Genomic DNA, 19,602 nt, shown 5'->3' with positions numbered 1-19,602 from the left:
TCCAATAGAGTCTAATATAGAATTAAAGTTCATATTCAGGCTGTCATTTTCAACATCTACATGAATATTAAAGTCACCCACTACAATGACTTTATCTGTACTCAGCACTAACTGGGATAAAAACTCTGAGAATTCAGACAGAATAAGGGCCAGGTGGACGCTACACAACAACACACACAAGAGGTTTCTGTGATTTCCACTTTGGGAAAAACTGAGAATCAGAGATTCAAAAGTGTAGAATGGCACGGAGGCAGGCATCATTTCAGAAGATTTATTAACTAACTCCACAACATTACAGGCATGCAGCTTGTATCCACATCCGTAGGTATACTCACGTACGTGACGTAACTGTTAATAGGAAAAATAATACTTTTAGAAAAGTTCAACTTGTAACCAGATATCTTTTTCACATAATTTAAGAAGTGCACGAGATGGGGCAAAGAGACTACAGGGTCGGAGAGATACAAAAGAAGGTCGTCAGCATAGAGTGAAACTTTATGGGTGAGGCCCCCCCTAACAATGCCAGGAACTCTGCTGTCAGCTCTAAGAGCTATGGCCAAGGGTTCAATTGCTAAATTAAACAAAAATGGTGATACACAGCAGCCCTGCCTCACCCCACATTGAAGTGTAAAGAAATTAGAGATTATTACGTTTGTGCGCACAGCAGCCTTAGGAGTGTTATAAATTATATTCATCCATGTAAGGAAAGTTGGGCCAAAACCAAATCTACCCAGCACCTCAAAGAGGAATGGCCATAAAATTCTGTCGAAAGCCCTCTCCGCATCTAGAGAGAGCAGAACTTCAGGAGTATCAGACGAATGGTTGGAATGAAGTATGCTAAGAAGACGCCGCATGTTAAAAAAGGATTGCCTACCAGGCATGAAACCTGTTTGATCAGTGGAAATAAGATCGGAGATGACAGTTTCTAGCCGACGTGCTAAGATTTTTGTGAGAATTTTAGTCATAGCAAAGGAGGCTTTTTGGGCGGTATGCAGTGCATTCCAGGGGGTCTTTTGAAAAAGTCTTTTTACATTAAAAGGCAAGTTTCTTGTTTCAAGCACGGCCACCAAAGAGAACTCCTTCCCAACTAGCATCACCTGCATTTCTGTCATGTGTGTCAGACAATCTGTCGGTTTTGGCAGCAGGATTGTTTCAGTGTGCGAGTAACTTTTCAGGTATGAAACTCTGGTTTGGCTGCGTGGCTCAGATCTGCCTTCAACATTTAATCTTAAAATGGTTGACAAAGATTACAAAGAGCTTGATTTGAGGGCAGTGGAGGTCTAAAAGCAGGCCGGGGGCACAGGCCTGACTCAGGCCCAGATGTGAGCAAAAGGTAAGTGTGAAAAACGTCAAATCTGTTCCCCCTATATCTCAGAGAGTAACCAATCATCTCGTGTTTTTGGTAATTTATTCCACTCATAATGGACAACTATTCCTGTAGGAGCTATTTGTAGAGTTAGCTTTTGTTTTTTGGTTCTAGTTGTAAATTTAATTTACTAATTATGAGTAACTTTATTTGATTCATTTCAGTGCTTTATTTAGATTAGATTTTTCTTGCTAATATTCTTTGTTAGTTATTTGTTTTGAATATTTTGTTAATTGGGTCACACTGTGCACCTGAGTCTATTTATGTAGGTAGGCACCTGGAGTACCAGCATGCACTGGGGTGGGCCAATGGTTTTTACCAGGGAAAAGGAGAGAGCAGCAGGTTTTCTTTGTTCTTTTGTTTGTTTTATTGTTTTGGAAATAAATCATCAGAAAAACGCAAGAATTCATTTTTGGACATTCATCTTCTTTTGCCTGCGTTAAACCACATCCCCATGGTGCATCAGTGGCCTTTTGATTTTGTTTGCTTTAAGTTTAATTTGTTTTTTATGGACAAATGGCCACTACAATCAAGTAAAAACCAGCCCTTGGACTTAAAGGAAGGATTATATTCTAATCATTGGACAGATTGGATTTCCTTGGATTATGGACTGATGATCAGCATGGATTGCTTTGTTCAACACCGTTTGTCATCAACATTAACGGGACAATGCCGGCGGCTCAGATAAGTGCTCAGCCTTCACACTGCATGGAAACTGGTATGTAATACTACTGCTGTATTGGACAACAGACAAACGAGTGGAGTTTGAAAGTCAGTATTTCATATCAAACCGGAAAAGTTTGAACGGCGCTGAATTGCCGCACGTCACCATTACGCACAACAAGCAGTGTTGAAAGAATCAGTAAAATGTCTGATACACCGAAAGAGACTGAAATGTTGCCAGCTAAAAGGAATATAAAACTCACTCCTAAAGGATTGTGCTTCTTTATAGAAATGAGTCAGGAAAAAAGGAGTGTAAAATTCAAACAAGCAAAAAAATCTGTGGAAACAATCACTGCGTTAATGGAATCAAATGAAAATGTCAATTCTGTGAATTTGGAGCTTGCAAATCTTATCCAGTGTTGTCAAGACGCAAAAGAGCTGCATGAATCTTTAATAAACTTAGCTTTGCCACAAGATGAAATTAAAAGACAATGTGAATACTTCGAGGCAAAGATGACAAAGTTGAATGATTTTACTGAAACTGTAAAACACTGGCTTTCTGAACTGGGGCACCCATATGTGTATCAAAATGTTGAATCTCCTGATGATCAAGGTGCCACTGATGAGATAAATCCTGATGATGGCGTTTCCAATGTGTCAAGTGTCAAGGGAAGCTTAGTAAAACCACACTCCCAGCTATCACGGACCTCCTCGACCGCATCAGCGCGCATTAAAGCCCAGGCCGAAAAGGCAGCGCTGACGCAGCGCGTTGTTGCTCTAAAAAAGAAACATTTAATCGAAGCTGAAGTGGAAAAGCTGAGGAAAGAAAAGGAACAACTGGAACTTGAAACTGAACTGGCTGCAACAAGTGCAAAACTTAACGTTCTGGAGAACAATTCATCTGTGTGTGGCTCAAAACGCTCAGACGGGATGAACTCTTATTTTGAAAGGAACATTTCTCAAAGATCAAACGTATTGAAGCCTGATGCTGACATTTTTGTACCAGTAACCTTGGATAAAAGGATGAATGTTATTGATGTGCCTGTTATACCTCAACCACAAGTTGTTAGGCCTAAACAAATCCGAGAAACAAGAAAAGATGAGATGTTTTTGGATGATAATGATCCAATTCGATTTAGATCGGCTGCTGATCAAAATCAAGCAGGTCTGGTACACCCTCAATATCATTCTCTGACAAATGGCTCTCAAGATGAAATTGTAAACATTATGCAGAGACAAAATGACATCGCTGCTCTGCTAGTTCAACAAAACCTGAGCTCTATGCTTCCATCAAGAAATATCCCCGTGTTCGATGGAGACCCTCTTCACTTCAGGGCTTTCATTAGAGCTTTTGAAAATGGAGTAGAGGACAAAACAACTAACTGGAGTGATCGTTTACATTTTCTTGAAGAATACACCAGGGGGGAACCAAGGAACTTAGTGCACAGTTGCCAACACTTGCCCTCAAAGATGGGATACAATAAGGCCAAAATTCTTCTCGCAGAGCATTTTGGAAATGAATACAAAATTGCAAGTGCTTATATGGAAAAGATTCTTAACTGGACACCTGTTAAAAGTGAGGATGTTAAAGCATTACAGTCGTTTTCTCTATTTCTACGAGGATGTTCAAATTTAACAGAGCAAATGACACAAATGAAAGAGCTGGACTTGCCCTCTAACATGAGAAGCATCATCATGAAACTTCCGTACAAGCTAAGGGAAAGATGGAGGAATGTTGCTTGTAACCTACTTGAGCAAAAAGGTCAGAGAGCACTATTTGTCGATCTTGTCACTTTTATTGAAAAGCAAGTCAAAATTGCCTCTGATCCGCTTTTTGGCAACATTCAAGACTCACCACCTACCAAATCCATGTCCTTCAAAACCAGCCATTTCATGCAAAGGAAGAAAGAAAGTAGTTTTGCTACCAATGTAACCACGATAAAGGAAGGAGACATGACTCAATGTATAGGAAATAAAATCAAGCCCTCCTCAATTCAAAGTTGTCTGTTTTGTTCACAAAGTAGTCACTTACTGGATAACTGCTCTCAGTTTAGAATGAAATTACATCGGGATAAGATTAATTTCATCAAAGAAAAGGGAATATGTTTTGGTTGCCTGAAAGTAGGCCACATGAGCAAAGACTGTCGCAGTCGCTTGGATTGCAGCGTGTGTCACCAAAAGCACCCAGGAATCCTTCATATTGAGTGGCAGGATAAAGGTACATTCTCCAAACAATCACAACAGACTGCGAGCCTTCCAAGTGTTTCTACCGTAATGTGTCAGACCTGTGGTCATATTGGGGCCGGTGCTGAAGATGATTCTATCTTTTCTGTTGTTGCAGTTAAAGTTAGGAGCCCCAAGAGTAACAAGACTCTATGGACATATGCTTTTCTGGACCCTGGAAGCTCAGGAACATTTTGCACAGAGAGCCTGGCAAAAAAATTAAATGTTAGTGGTAAAAAGACAAGTTTTTTGATGAGAACAATGGGACAAAAGAAAATTGTAAATGCTCACATTTTGTCAGGTCTTGAGGTGTCTGCTGTGGACATGAACGATTTCATCCAGTTACCTGATGTTTTAACACAGAGATCCATGCCAGTCTCCTCACTCAATGTCCCTCGACAAGAGGATCTTGTTCAATGGTCATATCTGAAGGATGTAAAGGTCCATGACATTGAGGCAGATGTAGACCTCCTAATTGGAACTGATGCCCCCAAAGTAATGGAGCCTTGGGAGGTAATAAACAGCCAAGATGAAGGACCCTATGCAATAAGAACCAGGGTCGGTTGGGTTATTAATGGTCCACTTCGTGGCACAAGCTGTAAAAGTGGCCGCCCTGCTGTAACAACCAACCGAATCTCCATTGAACATCTTCAAGACATGTTGGTTCAACAATATAACCACGATTTTAATGAGAGATCAGCTGAGGAGCAGTCTGAAATGTCCAGAGAAGATGTCAAGTTCATGAATGTTGTAAGCAGCACAGCAGAGATGATTGAAGGTCATTATTGTATTGACTTACCTTTCCGACAGGAGGATTGTGTCCTGCCAAATAATCGCTGTATTGCAGAACAGCGCCTTCAAAGCCTGAAAAGAAAATTTGACAGGAACAGCACATTTAAGGAGGAATACGCTGCATTCTTAAATGACATGATCGCTCAAGGATATGCTGAAGTGGTGCCTGCTGATGAACTAAAACAAACTGAGGGAAAGGTGTGGTACATTCCCCACCATGGAGTCTATCATCCCAGAAAAGGCCAACTTAGAGTTGTTTTTGACTGTGGAGCAACATATAAAGGGACATCACTGAACTGCCAACTCTTGCAGGGACCTGACCTGACTAATACTGTCATTGGAGTCCTCATTCGATTTAGGCAAGAACATGTTGCTGTAATGGCGGACATCAAAGCCATGTTTCATCAAGTACATGTCCCAGATAAACACATCAACTTTCTCCGCTTCCTCTGGTGGCCAGATGGTGATACTGCACAGTCTCCACAGGAACATCGCATGAGAGTTCATCTGTTTGGTGCTGTATCCTCACCAAGTTGTGCAAATTATGCTCTGAGGAGAACAGCAGAAGACAATGCACAGCATTTCCCACTTGAAGTGATCAATACAGTGAAACATAATTTTTATGTGGATGACTGCCTGAAATCGATGTCTTCAGACGTAGGAGCAGTACAGATGATCAAGGATTTGACTGCTCTCTGTGAAAAAGGAGGATTTGCTCTTTCAAAATGGATCAGCAACAGCCGTACTGTGCTGCTGTCAGTCACAGAGGAGAGGAGAGAAAATAAAATGATGAAGCTGGATTTGGACGTTGATCAATTTCAAACAGAGCGAGCACTAGGGCTACAATGGTGCATTGGGACTGATATGTTTCAGTTCAGAACTTCAGTTCGAGAACAACCACAGACCAGAGGAGGCATTCTTTCAGTGGTCAGCTCTCTTTATGACCCCTTAGGATTTTTGGCCCCATTCAGTATGCCAGCCAAATTGTTGCTACAGGAGCTCTGCAGGAGAAACCTGAAGTGGGATGAAGTAATTCCCCATGCCTTCTCTAAACAATGGTCTGAATGGCTCCAGGATCTTCAAAAAATGGATGAATTCAAAGTGGAACGCTGTATTAAACCCAGAGACTTTGGAGTCCCAGTTTCAGCACAGCTTCACCACTTTTCTGATGCCAGTCAAGTTGGATATGGAACTGTGTCTTACCTGAGACTGGAAAAGGATGATGAGATGCATGTAGCATTTCTTTTGGGAAAAGCTAGAGTTGCTCCCCTCAAGCAGACCACAATCCCAAGACTGGAACTCACAGCTGCAGTTCTTGCTGTTCGAGTTGACAAAATGCTACGGAAGGAGTTGCAACTTATGCTGGAGAAATCAGTTTTCTGGACAGACAGCACAACAGTTCTTAAATACATCGCAAATGAGACCAAACGATTTCACACTTTTGTGGCAAACAGAACTTCTGTCATCAGAGAAGCTTCAGATGTTGAGCAGTGGAGATATGTGGCTTCAAAAGAAAATCCATCGGATGAAGCATCAACAGGAATGAAAGCTCAGGATTTCCTGACAGGCAGGAGATGGTTAAATGGACCTGAGTTTCTCTCCAAACCAGAGGAGGAATGGCCTAATCTGAAAGGAGATTGTGATGTGGTTTCTGACGATGACCCAGAGGTCAAAAGGGACTTGACAGTGAATGCTATTGTCAAGGATGTGGAAAAGGCCACCAGCCAGCTGATCAATTATTTTTCATCCTGGAATAAGTTAAAAACGTCTGTAGCTTGGTTTTTAAAAATCAAAGCAGCACTCATGACATTGGCACAAAAGAGAAAGGAGTTTAGTGCTTCTGCAGGCCTTAATGAAGAACAAGAACTGGACAGGAAAGTTCAGAACTTTAAAGTCACACTCAAAGGGAAAAATCTGACTCCTGAAGATCTTGTGAAAGCAGATGAGTCCATCTTTCTGTATGTTCAAAAGCACAAGTTTGAAGCTGAAATCACCTCACTCAAGAGTGGATTTAAAACCCATCTCCAAAAAAGGCATTTTGGAAATGAAGACAAAAATGGACAAGGCCAAGGAAAAGCCTCGCTCCTGGAGACATTGTTCTTGTCGCAGATGCCTCAGCTCCAAGAGGATCTTGGATCATGGGGAAAGTTTTGGACATAAGACCAGATGCAAAGGGCCTGGTACGCACTGTGCGTCTTCAAACAAGGACCAGTATTCTGGAGAGACCTGTGACGAAGCTCTGTCTACTAATGGAAGCAGCAGTCTAACATCATGACTCTCGTTCTCTATCTCTATTTCTCTCTAATTAATATGTGCTTTATTTTGCAGATTCATCAGGAAGATGGTCCATTTAGAGCTTATATGACGTATAGAATAGATCTGTCTTGTAGTTGTAGAATTAGCTCCTTTTTGTAGAGAATTGTAATTGTGATATTATGCACAATTAGGGGCCGGAATGTAGGAGCTATTTGTAGAGTTAGCTTTTGTTTTTTGGTTCTAGTTGTAAATTTAATTTACTAATTATGAGTAACTTTATTTGATTCATTTCAGTGCTTTATTTAGATTAGATTTTTCTTGCTAATATTCTTTGTTAGTTATTTGTTTTGAATATTTTGTTAATTGGGTCACACTGTGCACCTGAGTCTATTTATGTAGGTAGGCACCTGGAGTACCAGCATGCACTGGGGTGGGCCAATGGTTTTTACCAGGGAAAAGGAGAGAGCAGCAGGTTTTCTTTGTTCTTTTGTTTGTTTTATTGTTTTGGAAATAAATCATCAGAAAAACGCAAGAATTCATTTTTGGACATTCATCTTCTTTTGCCTGCGTTAAACCACATCCCCATGGTGCATCAGTGGCCTTTTGATTTTGTTTGCTTTAAGTTTAATTTGTTTTTTATGGACAAATGGCCACTACAATTCCTATGAATTTGAAGACATTTGCTCTTTCCTTACCAAAGTTACATGGGGAAACACAATATTTCAGTCTGGCTTTCTCACTCTGAAAACTGTCAAACTGTCCTCCTCTGTGTCTCTATGGCTTAGGCCGTCCTTCTGTGTGCTTTCCCTCACTCATGATGCCTAAAGCAGGTAGGTTTCACCACAGCAAGCCACTATCTCAGTATCATCATTGACTCCTATCCTCCGTGCATACAGATGATCTGTGATGGAGGTCATTTCATTTCCAACATTCAGGCTAAATAGCCGGGATCAGTTCATGATTCTAGGATGTTCCGAGCATCCTCACTGGCACAGAGGTTTGCACAAGGTGCAAGAATTTTACTTACCCGAAGGAGTGTACTTTTGAAGTAAGGTGTATATAGCATAGTCATAATTTTGGTAATCTAATGAGAGGTCAGGTGTAGAGGTCATCTTAAGGAATTCAAAGTGCTCGTCATACTTTATCATAGATAGCCATAAAAGGCACATATTGCATCAAATTGAGATTTCTAACTTCATGCAAGACCTCATGACTACAGCCTGATAATTGGCCCTTTTGCAGTGCTGATGGAGGGCATCTCTGGTAGGGGGATGCACAATTCTGGCAAGGCAGATAATGCCATGCAGAATGCTTTATACCTTGCCTCGTTGACATCATCAGCTGCTGGTTGATCATAGAGGACTTTGTTGCACAGACTTGTCTAGATGCACCAACTGTTTAAACACAAAAGAAATTGAGGACAGGGAAGACGATCACAGTCTTGACTGACTGTGAGGAATAGCTCGTCATAGAATAGCTTTACTATTCGGTTTTACATATTGTAAATTTGTAAATATGTTTTCTATCTTTTTTGTGGTTTGGCTGTGTTGTATATAGTTGTGAGTGAATAAATGAACGAACGAAAGAATGATTTCATGGTCCTTTTCATTACTAAAACTCAGTTGATTACCTTTTATTGATAAAAATGACTTGCATAAAAAAAATAACTAGGTCGCCCACTTGCCTCATTATTCTTCGTGGGGACGGCTATGTATAAAGCACGTTTTAGGATCAATTTGGTCGATTTTAGAAGACTTTTTGGAGAATTCCTTTATATCGGTAACGTTGAATGAAACCACGGAGGCAGCTATGTTGCCGGTTAGTTGTCATAAATCTGCTACTCTATTGGCTTAGCACAATCACGTGTCGAGCCGTGCCATTACTCGCTGGCCAAAAATGATTACGCCCTGTAGAAGCTAGTTCTGCAATAAAAAACGGGCAGGAATTTTTGCCACAAACTTTTTACTGTAAGCTTGACATACCTCCTGCTTTTTTATGAAGTAGAGATCCTGTAGTTGCCAGACGTCAGAGCAAGATTCAATTTCTGAAGCACTTTTCGGGGTTCACCTTACGGCCTACAAGTGTAAGAAGGCTGAATGGACAGAGATGATTTATAACTTTCAACACGTTTAGGTCATGGCACCCCACTGTGAATATAAATGTATAAACAAATTTCTAACACTTTGCATGAACTGTACAATAATGGCAAGTTTGAGTTCAAGTAGTGTTGAATTGTTTAATTATTATTACATGTTTCTCAAGCTGTGGAGAGAAAACAGAATTAAATACAGTTCAACCTATGACCTTCTCCTTTATCTGAATTTATACTAACATCCCTCTCCAGTTTCATCATCTCTAGCTTGATCTTTTTTATTTTCAGTTTCTAGTTTGGTGCTCTCTTTAAAGCTGCAGTCTGCAGGATTTGTTGTTGTCATACGTAAAGTCCTAATTTTTGGCATTTTAAGAGTTTACATGACCTATCAGAACGCTTGAAGTTGAAAACGGTGACCTCCGTAGTCGCAAAATGCAAGAAATGCTTATTTTTTAACTGAAAAATAAAAAGTTATTCAACTTCCTGTCCCGCCCCATCAAAACACATGAGAACTCGTGCACGTCTACGTGCACGCCAGATGCGCGTACACGACTCCTCATTCATCAACTCACCTGTCATTTGCGATCATGGAAGACACAGTAAGTAGACTAGCCCGTAATGAAGTTCAATAGTCTAGATAAATAAGCGTGGGGACGAGCCAACCTTGTATCGCGCGTGCACAATCGGTGATTGACAGGCAGCAGAGCCCAGCTCGTAACCTGATTGGTTACCTTTTACCGGTCCGGTCTGCAATTTTGTAAACAAACCTGCTGGCTTTGGAGGGACCTAGCGGGACATATAGGGGACCTAGAGAACTCATTTTTTTTGTATTGGGGTATTTAATGTACTACTTTCAGAATCCCCGGACAGTTCCAGGCATTATGCTTGAAAAAGAGTTGCAGACTGCAGCTTTAATGGACAAACACATTTCGTGGAACGACTTGAGGCTTAATTGGGAGATGGTGTTAGTTCAAGCGAGGCTTTCCTGATACAGCCTGGCTTTCTTTAGCTACTTTCGTGGAACACCCCTCAGGTCACCAAATATCAAAGGTATGTTTGTGACCAAAGACAGCGTTTGTAATGCATTTAACCCTAATCCATTCCCTCCACAGTCAAGGTTTATATTTGTTGGTTTGTTTTTCTTTTCCAGATAGCCATAATCAAGAGCATACAGTCTATTTAACAAGCTTTCTTTAGAGATGAAATGATCAATCAAATACAGAAATAGTAATTTGACCTCATATTGACCAACCCCTTCCAAAATATCGTGCACGATATCAACAGCATAATTTTCAGCAATATTGAAATATTGCAATGTATTAAGTATGCTCTTTCTCTTGATGCCAAATGAAGAGGTTAATGTAGGATCATTTACCAAATTAGTACAACGTTGATCATTCAGAACTGGTGATCTTAAAGTCACACGTGGGTCATCTTCTGAGAAAACTGACTGAAGAAGCTTTCTAACCAAGATTATGTAGAAGCTGGAAAGCTGTGCCGTTGAAGTCCCCGAGGCCAGAAGATATGGCTGAGGGTTTCCTTCAGTGCTCATTAGGTGATCCTCCAGACTCTGGCAGGACTGAAACACAAATACAAACATCTACATATGAGCCATCAATTCAAAAAATGTTGCATGGACAATATTTGGAATTACAGTGGGTTGCGAAAGTTTGGGCAGCCTTGTTAATTTTCCTGATTTACCTTTATAAAGCATTGATTGTTTGGATAAAAAAATTCTGTTAAATATATCATATAGGGGACAAACACAGTGATATTTGAGAAGTGAAATGAAGTTTATATGATTTATGATGGTTTCCCTGTTCCAACAGATATCCTTTGAATGGTGTTACAGTGCCGCCGTCGCAGTGGCCCCCTGCCCCCCTCCCCCTCCCCCTCCCCCCCCCTTTCTGTCTTCTCAAACCCCAGCTGGTCGAGGCGGATGGCCACCCTTCCTGAGTCTGGTTCTGCCAGAGGTTTCTTCCTGTTAAAAGGGAGTCGTTTCTCTCCACAGTCGCCTCAGGCACGCTCAGGCCGGGAGTTTGGACCGAAAAACAAAAAGTTTTCAGTGCAATCTGTTGGTTTTCTTAGCTAGGAAATTGTTTTTGAATTGGCTCTATATGAACGAATTGGATTATTTTATGAATTATGATTATTATTAATTAATTGAATTCCAATTGGCTTGAATTGGACTTACTATCTAAGTGCCTTGAGATGACATTTGTTGTATTTGGCGCTATATAAATAAAAATGAATTGAATTGAATTGAATTGAAAGAAAGTGTGCATTAATTGTCTAAACAAAATTAGGCAGGTGCATAAATTTGGGCACCAAAAAAAAAACCTTAACTCAATATTTAGTAGATCCTCCTTTCGCAGAAATAACAGCCTCTAAACGCTTCCTATAGCTTCTAATGAGAAACAAAAGTAGGCAGGTGCATAAATTTGGGCACTGTTGTCATTTTATTGATTTCAAAACCTTTAGAACTAATTATTGGAACTCAAATTTGGTTTGGTAAGTTCAGCGACCCTTGACCTCCATACACAGGTGACTCCAATTATGAGAAAGGGTATTTAAGGGGGGCAATTGTAAGTTTTTATCCTCTTTGCATCTTCTCTGAAGAGTCGCAGCATGGGAGTCTCAAAACAACTTTCAAATGACCTTAAAACAAAGATTGTTCACCGTCATGGTTTAGGGGAAGGATACAGAAAGCTATCTCAGAGATTTCAGCTTTCAGTCTCCACTGTGAGAAAGATTGTGAGAACATGGAAAACCACAGGCACAGTTCAAGTCAAGGCTCGAAGTGGCAGACCAAGAAAAATCTCAAATAAACAGAAGCGAAGGATGTTGAGAACAGTCACAGTCAACCCACAGACCAGCACCAAAGACCTACAACATGATCTTGCTGCTGATGGTCACTGTGCATCGTTCAACTATTCGGCGCACTTTACACAAGGAGATGCTGTATGGGAGAGTGATGCGGAGGAAGCCTTTTCTCCGCCCACATCACAAACAGAGCCGCTTGAGGTATGCTAAAGCACATTTGGACAAGCCAGCTTCATTTTGGAATAAAGTGCTGTGGACTGATGAAACTAAAATAGAGTTATTTGGGCATAACAAGGGCCGTTATGCATGGAGGAAAAAGAACACAGCACTCCAAGCAAAACACCTGCTACCTACAGGAAAATTTGGTGGTGGTTCCATCATGCTGTGGGGCTGTGTGGCCAGTACAGGGACTGGGAATCTTGTTAAAGTTGAGGGACGCATGGATTCCAATCAATATCAGCAGATTCTGGAGACCAATGTCCAGGAATCAGTGACAAAGCTGAAGCTGTGCCGGGGCTGGATATTCCAACAAGACAACGACCCTAAACACGGCTCAAAATCTACTAATGCAGTCATGCAGAGGAACAAGTACAACGTTCTGGAATGGCCAACTCAGTCCCCAGACCTGAATATTATTGAAAATCTGTGGTGTCACTTAAAGAGAGCTGTCCATGCTCTGAAACCATCAAACCTGAATGAACTAGAGATGTTTTGTAAAGAAGAATGGTCTAAAATACCTTCAGCCACAATCCAGACTCTCATTAGAAGCTATAGGAAGCGTTTAGAGGCTGTTATTTCTGCGAAAGGAGGATCTACTAAATATTGAGTTAAGGTTTTTTTTTTTGGTGCCCAAATTTATGCACCTGCCTAATTTTGTTTAGACAATTGTTGCACACTTTCTTTAAATCATATAAACTTCATTTCACTTCTCAAATATCACTGTGTTTGTCCCCTATATGATATATTTAACAGAATTTTTTTATCCAAACAATCAATGCTTTATAAAGGTAAATCAGGAAAATTAACAAGGCTGCCCAAACTTTCACACCCCACTGTATATCGTACTGTCTTCTTCACAAACCTTTTGAAGTTTCACCAGATGATCTGTTACCTCTCCAACACCGATCTCCTTTGGCCTCTTCCTTCCAGCTGGTTGTAGAGTGAGAAGATGCAGGAGCACAAGAAGGGAGGCCATGTCACTGTCCCACTCTGCAGACAGTGTAAATAACACACTTCACTTAAGAATGTCTGCCTTCACATTTCTACCTTGTGGATGACAGGGCTACCTTTTATCTTCTGCTATTCATCTAAACTCTTAAACCTCACTGCTCAGAGTGGACCAGCCATTACAAACTTGTGCTAAATGACAGCATACTGAAGATTATACTGTCAGACAGGATTGTAAAGTTGTATGTTAAGGTCCAGCTGAAGTTACATTAAGTCACCCCCTTTTTGTACTAAAATGTCAACGTGCCATTTAAATGTAATGTTAATAGTTGTTTATTATTAAAAAGGCAGAACAAAGGTGCAAGATGTGTTTTTTTTTTTATTGTTGCAATACTACCTGGCTCATCTGCAGTGTCGGGTTCTTCATTCAGGGCACATGTTAGCACTTTTTTCAGCAGAGCTGTCTCTCTGAGCGTCTTGGCCTCTTGGATGACCTTGTCTTTTAAACCGGTCTCCCATTTTCGCAGGGAGCAATCTCTGCTGCAAACATCAACAAGAAGAACCAACTCACCAATTGGGAAAATATGTTTTGACCCTTCTTCTAGCAAGAAAAATTGAAAAATTCGTGCTCTTTTCCAATGTAATATCAGATCTGTTTCTCCTGTAATTTTTCACTGGAATAGTTGTGTAAATGATTTATGCTGGGATAAAATTTGGTCTCTTCCTCAAAAATTCTTTGTGCTTAATAAGGTTAAAGAAGTGTCATTCAAAATTATTCATAGCTGTTACCCGGTTAAATCATTCTTTATCAAATTCAATTTTGTTGATCTTGATCTGAAAGTGTGCCTTTTGTGACACTCATACTGAGACCATTATTCATCTGTTTTGGAAATGTGAATATACCCGTAAGCTGTGGCAAGATATTTGTAGATTTATTTTAGATAATATATGCTGTGATTTTTAGCTCCTTCCGCAAAATGTCATTTTTGGTTTTATAAAGAGTGATGCTCCTGCTGAAAAAGAACATTTTTTAATTAATCTCATTTTAATTCTTGCTAAGTATTACATCCACAAATGTAAATTTGCCAAAGTGAAACCCAATTTTTGTGCTTTCATGATAGAACTCCAGATGTATTTCAAGTCAATTTCCTCCTCTAATAACAAGAAAGCTATCAAAACTATAAATCTAGTCTCCCACTTTGAAATCTTTAACTCAGTGTAATCCTCATTGTTCATGTCCCCTGGTATATTTTCTCTCTCTCTCTCTCTCTCTCTCTCTCTTCCAGTGTTAATTTTGTCACCCATTTTTTAATTAAGTCTTAGTCTTGTGTCAAAGTGTGTTCTTAGTCTTAGTCAGTTTTAGTCTTTTCACAAAATTTTTGTTAGTCATGATTTAGTCGACTAAAAATCAAACATAAAATTAGGATACACATACAGTGCTAAATAAATCATGCTGTGTGGATGATTGTTCATATAGACAAGACACAACACCTTTCTTCATTCTCGTAACTCGCCATCTCCCTGCCTGTAACTGAGTTTGCGTCGCAGGGCAATCTATATGGCAAGCCTAAAGTGCCATATTGCGCATCTAAGTATCACGTTAAGATAGTAATTCATCCGCTAAAAGCGCCCGTTTCTCCGAAATTTCGCCGTTTTTTTCGCCGTCTTTGACCAACAAGCGCCGCTTTTTACGTCCGCAATGATGGTTCCGCAAGACGCGCGACGTGGACGCGCGTTGTCTAGGTAACGACGCACGTCTTGAACGCGCGTCTTGACCTGACAATACGCGCGTTCAAGACGTGCGTTTTCCTAATATGATAATAATATCCTTCCTTCTTTTCCGACAGCCAATGCATTTGAAGTGGTTGCGGCAAATCGCTGATCAAGGCAGCCAGACCAAGATAGTTCTGCACAGATCTGCTTTGAGGAAAACTCTGCACAGATCTCTGTGTGGCAATGTTGCCAAAGTTCACTGCATTGTCGTTTCACAAAGCTTTAATTTTAGGAATACAACTCCTACACATGCACTTCGCTGTTATTTTGAATCCATTTCCATGCATTTTTTCGTGTAAAAGTGTTTTCTATCGACATACATTGCTGACTAATGTTTTGTGCTTTAGAGGTGATTTCTGCAGTAGTTCCTCTTGACTTAACAAAGTGGTTGCACAGAGGTTAAAGTGACTGCTTGGCATGCAAATCTCTTGCATCAGTGCAGGTTCAAATCCCGCAGTGACAATTTCAAGTTTTCCCCTCATACTCTCTCTTGTCTCTAACCAAGCCCATTTCTTAAGTTTTTTTTCTTTAGGCTATCCCTTGACCGAAGGCCAGCGACCATGTTTCAACATGCCTCTTAAAATCGCACCTGGTGCCCTTCGGTGTGTTAAACAGTTGAATGAATGGCCCATTGGAAAAGGGATCTCCGTAGCCTGTCTGTCCTGCGTAAGAGGGCACGGAGTCTGTGGCTGTGAACACAAATTAAACAGCAATATTAAAAATCAAAAACAAAAAAACCCACAATAAGTAACCCAACTGTCTGTACAATCAGTGTCACTGTTTGTTATATTTATAGGTCCGACTGGCCCATGACAAGAAGCATTTATTTGGTCGGTTTGTGCACTTGGAACTTCAAGAGGGCAACATGTTGAACGGTAAAAGGTATGGTGGAACATTATCATGCAAACACTCACACACACAAAACTTAACTGGAAAGAAACCAATGTGGAGGGACAAGAAGGACCTACTTGTGCATCACAATGCGTCCAGGAAGGACACGAGATCCCGCACCCAGCATGGAATACCAAAGTGAGAAAGACTGTTAATATTGTAAATATAAATAAATATTTTTTTTCTGGTTCAGTTCCTTCAGCATTATGAACTACATGTACACAGAAACACAGGCTATATTGTAAGTTTAGTCATTGGTAATTTTACATGTTTTCTGATGGGCATTGAATTCATTTGAAGCTGAATAAAACATAATAGTCAAGCTGAAACATCTCCTGGATAATGGTAAGTTCAGTGTGGCTACTCCTTATAGAATAGTTAGGCCCGTTAAGAGGAACGGATGGATATGAAAAAGAAATCATTTTTGTCCAATACCACATAAAAACTAGATACAGCTTAATTTGATGGGGAGGGTGCATAATTGAAATGTATGGAGCAACTGCTCCAGATTGATTACAGATAACATAACAGTAACTTAAATTTTAGTGAGAGTTCATTGAAGTTTATAGAGCCACAGTTCCTGATTGATTACAGATAACATAACTCATGTAAGCAAGAGTTCACACGGGATTTGAAGGTGCTATTTTAAGAGGCATGTTGAAACATGGTCACTGGCCTTCGGCCAAGGGATAGCCTAAAGAAAAAAAAACTTAAGAAACGGGCTTGGTTAGAGACAAGAGAGAGTATGAGGGGAAAACTAGAAATTACCACTGTGGGATTCGAACCTGCACTGACGCAAGAGATTTGCATGCCAAGCAGTCACTCTCACCATTGTGCCACCACTTTGTTGTGTTGAAAGGAACTACTCCAAGTATGAACTGTAACGGACAAAACATTAGTCAGCAATGTATGTCGATAGAAAACACTTTTACACGAAGAGATGCATGGAAATGGATTCAAAATAACAGCGAATGCTGTTGCAAATGCATTGGCTGTCGGAAAAGAAGGAAGGATATTATTATCATATTAGGAAAACGCACGTCTTGAACGCGCGTATTGCCAGGTCAACATGCGCGTTCAAGACGTGCGTCGTTACCTAGACAACGCGCGTCCATTCTTGCGGAACCATCATTGCGGACGTAAAAAGCGGTGCTTGTTGGTGAAAGACGGCGAAAAAAACTGCGAAATTTCGGGGAAACGGGCGCTTTTAGCGGGTGAATTTCAATCTTAACGTGATACTTAGATGCGCAATATGGCACTTTAGGCTTGCCATAAATCTACATCGGCAACACACACACACACACACGCGCGCGCAGCAAGTGTCTGTGCAGCTCCGCTTTATATTAGAAAAGCCCAGCGATGTCACCGCAGAGTTGCGCACCTTCTGTGTCACGTTGCAGGCTAATTATTGTGCTACAACGTTCTAGTTAGCGTTGTAGCTCTTTATTTTTTAAAACAACTTGTCTCGCAGGCAGCGTTCTTGCAGACAAATACGATGTAGCACATTGCTCGTCATGTTGGAAGAAGGCTCAGTCGCGTTACATGTTCGACGAGATTCAGAACTTGTTGAAGCAATACTGAAGTAATCCTACCCTTTAGAACACACCCCCTTTTTCAAACTTCATTTGCGAAATTGGCATACCCAACTTGAAAGTAGCAGAGATCCCACATGGTTGTAGATACATGCATGTACTTGGTACCATTGGAAAGGTAACACTTCCAGGTTTATGCCTGAAGTGTCAGTGTGATTCTATGATGTACTAGCAGAGCAATACAGATGTTAGAATGGAATCAGAATAGAGTTTTTTTGTTCCCGTCTAACATGTGTGCCTGAAAGTGACTGAGATTTACAGCTCCAGGAACCTGTCAGCTCTGTGAAGATACATTGGGACCAAAGACAAAAGTCTCTCCTTCCCACAGCAAAAGGAATGGAAGAAAAAGAGCAAACCATGAATATTTTATGGATTTTTCTCTCTTGGTATGCACATGCACTTTTCTTGGGTCCCTTTTGGAGACTCCAAGGGGACACTAGGTTATCCAAAACTGCATAACCAGAATCAAAAGCCTGCAACTTCAGAACACTACATGCTAGAAACACAATTCTGGTTTCTATTGAAAGCTAACACCTTGGTGCTTCTCCATATGGATTTGGATTGGGTGTTACACATTCTGGATTAGATTGGCACAAGCATAAACTCAAAAATATAATTTTTTCTTATAACGTCTTTGGGGTATTGATAAAAGAAAGGCTAAAACAATTGAAGTATGAAAAAGTTTTTTCTCAAAAAGTAGAAGTAAGAAATACAATATATCACAAATAATAAAAAACAGCCAACAACTATACAAAACACCAATACAAAAGCAAGAATATAACATTATAACAATATAACTAATAATACAGTATACTGTGTGTGTGTGTTACACTTTTTTAGAATAAAAAAAAGAAGGAAGTCCAGCCTCATTCTTTCTTCCCTTTGTTTTGGGGTGTGTGTGTGTGTGTGTGTGTGAGTGAAAGGGGAAAGAGAAGAACCTACAAATTGTTCTTGGTATGCCACTCATTGTAGCAGTCCCTCTTCACTACAAAGCAGAGGGCTACCTGGCACGAGGTGCATTCTGTGGTCGTCTTCATTGAACAGTGCACATACCTTCATCGGCCAGCTGTGCCATCTTCTGTGTAGTGCCTCAGTTTGTGTGGTGCTCCTTGGGGAGCTGGAGCAGGTGATGGAGGAGGGCCCGTCGAAGGAGACCCCGCTGCCTTCAGCTCCAACACCAGGGCCTCTCGGAACGCCTTCTGTGTTAGAGGGGTCTCACTCCTCTGTGTTGCCATATGCGAATGAATAACAACTTACTTACTTGTTGTAGTCAGTGACTGCTGGTGGGGCAGGGATGGACTTGAGCTGCCACCGGCCATCTGTCCCTCTGACCCTCCTCTGAACCGTGTTCTGGGAGCTGTGGGCTGTATGGATCGTGGAACACATGCGCACGTCTCTTGTGTCTTTCCACTGGACAAAGAGAAGAGGATCCTCTCTTATCCAGCGGATGGTGCCTCGTGGTTCCTTGTTGGTGAGCCCTCCTGGACGTCCTCTGGGGTAGCCTATACGCTGTTCCCGAATTGTTCCACAAGCCCACACCTTCTCAGCCAGGAGGTCTTTGAATAGGGCAGGGCTAGTGTAGAAATTGTCCACAAAGAGTTTATAGCCTTGTCCAAGCACACGGGTGTCGACTAGATTCATGACTGAATTGTAGCTCAGTCCTTTTTGAACAGCCATGTTTCTCCCCTCATAAACAAAAAAGTCCCATGTGTAGCCATTTGACGAATCGGCCAGTACAAAAAGTTTATACCCCCACTTGGTTGGTTTGTCTTTCATGTACTGGCGGAAGATGGTGCGGGCTTTCGATTTCACCATCCTCTCATCCACTGAAATGTGTTGCTGAGGATGGTAGTTTGCCTTGCACGCTGTCCTGATGTCGTCATACAGAGGACGGATCTTGCAGAGACGGTCGTATGACTGTGTGCCCCTTTTCCTGTCATTCTCTGACTCATGGTCAGGGTGGC

Source organism: Odontesthes bonariensis, chromosome 4, assembly GCF_027942865.1.
Source record: "Odontesthes bonariensis isolate fOdoBon6 chromosome 4, fOdoBon6.hap1, whole genome shotgun sequence".
In the NCBI taxonomy this organism is placed as follows: domain Eukaryota; kingdom Metazoa; phylum Chordata; class Actinopteri; order Atheriniformes; family Atherinopsidae; genus Odontesthes; species Odontesthes bonariensis.
The sequence above is the reverse complement of the archived record's forward strand: the minus strand, read 5'-3'. Positions refer to the sequence as shown.